At 34.3% G+C, this 1,916-nt stretch overlaps 1 protein-coding gene across 1 annotated transcript in view; it reads right to left on the bottom strand.

Moving 5' to 3' along the window:
• ARSJ (arylsulfatase family, member J) overlaps positions 1–1,916 on the bottom strand; it is a 122,171-nt gene that overhangs the window by 2,168 nt on the left and 118,087 nt on the right. The gene's annotated exons all lie outside the window — the stretch shown is intronic.

Here is a 1,916-nt window from a genome sequence, read left to right as displayed (position 1 = left end):
TTTGTTACAATTGCTTTAACATAGTATAAAGAGTCAGGTAATCCTTTTTATATATCAACAACAAAAACCCAATTAATTGCCATAAATTGATACCTGATCCTACAGTGGGATTCTGAGGCTGTAAATTCCACCTTAGTTAGTAAAGAAAATATTCACATTGCATTGAGGTTGCCTGCTTTTTCCCCTCAGAGGCATTAGTGGGATTCTGCCTTTCAGAAAGACACTGCCTTTAGGTTTGCAACACAACTTCTGAAGGACCAAGCCCCAGAGCTCTCTACACTCTAAAGTGAATGCTGATTTCTAGCACTGTTTTCTTAATGAAGCTGTTTTAGCCAATGCTTTATTTCTTTTTCTTCCAGATCTAGTTTTATCACTTAAGACTATAAATTTTCAACTGAGTCAAGATATAACATTTAGTTAGATATTTTCAAAGAGATTGATTCTAAATTGTTATATAAATTCAAAAGGTCTTTTTAAAAGAGAAAATAGAGAAATTCTAAGAAAATGAAGTTTGCAGAGAGTGTTAAATAAAAAATATTTTTGGAATCAAATTATAAAGGGTTAAATTTGAGATTAGAACCAAAGTTTTTTTCATATTAACTTAGTCTTAAATACTATCATAGACATATGCACTTCTAGTGAATAATTCAGTATGCTTTTAAATTTTCAAATGAAAGTATAATGGAGCTGTAAGTTTTTAAGAGTTCTTGATGCCACTTGCTTGGTGAAAAGTGAAGAGGACTTGAAACATTTGCCACAGAAGATCTAAGACCACTGCCTTTAACATGGATTATATTTTAATACTAAAAGAACAAAATTCTCACCACTGGACTGCTAGATAATATCATGATGGAGAAAAGATTGAAACTGTCAATGACTTCATTTTGCTTGAATCCATAATTAGCACTCTTGGTAACAGCAGTCAGGAAATCAGGAGACATACTGCACTGGGAAAGTCAATAGCTAGGGACTTCTCCAAACTATTGAGCAACAATAATGTTAGTTTGAGGACTAAAGTGCACCTGGTTCAGGCCATGATCTTTTTAGTCACTTGTTATGCATCTGGGAGCTAGGCAATGAATAAGAATGACACATGAAGAATTGATGTCTTTGAGTTGTGTTGAAAAGTGTATTGAATATCCCATGGACAGTCAAAAGAACAAACAGATATGTCTTGGAGAAGGTATAGCCAGAGTATTCCTTGGAGGCAAAGTAGAAAAAATTTCGTCTCACATACTTTAGACAAGTTTTTAGGAGAAACTGTTCCTTAAAGAGGGAAATCATGCTCAGAAATTTTGGCAAAAAGACCTTCAATCAGGTGGATTGATACAGTTACTGCTGCAAAAGGTTCAAGTATTCAAAGATGATGAGAATGGAACAGGCAGGATGAGGTTCAGATCTGTTGTTTGATAGGGTCACTATGAGTTGGACTTGACTGGATGACACTGCACTGAGCAGCAACAACTGTAATGCCTCTAGTAGTAAGATATTGAAGGTGTTATAGAATTGTGTACCTCCAAAACACATTTTCTAGATCTTAACCTCTACGCTAAGATATCAATTTTTGAAATGTGTTGTCTTTGTTATACATGTTAATGAGGTAGCATTAGTGCAAAGTATATTTTAAATCAGTCTCTTAGAAAACAAAATAAGCAGATTAAGCAAGTCAAGGTAGATGACAACCCACATGGAGATCTTCAAGGAATCAGGCAAAAAAAAAAGGAGTTGAAGAAACAACTATTTTCTTCCAGGACTGATAGAGGAAATACAGTCTTCTGGGCAGAATATTAAATGATTCAGGAAGTATTAAGAGAAGATGGAAGGAATATACTGAGTCATTATATAGAAAGGAATTGACAGATACAGGGGAATTTAAAGAAATAACATATGAGCAAGAGCCTATGGTGATGAAGGAA

The sequence above is a fragment of the Elephantulus edwardii genome, unplaced genomic scaffold (genome assembly GCF_000299155.1).
Source record: "Elephantulus edwardii isolate Elephantulus edwardi_28Jun2011 unplaced genomic scaffold, EleEdw1.0 scaffold00012, whole genome shotgun sequence".
NCBI classification, from domain to species: Eukaryota; Metazoa; Chordata; class Mammalia; order Macroscelidea; family Macroscelididae; genus Elephantulus; species Elephantulus edwardii.
This window is presented reverse-complemented; position numbering and strand designations above follow the sequence as displayed.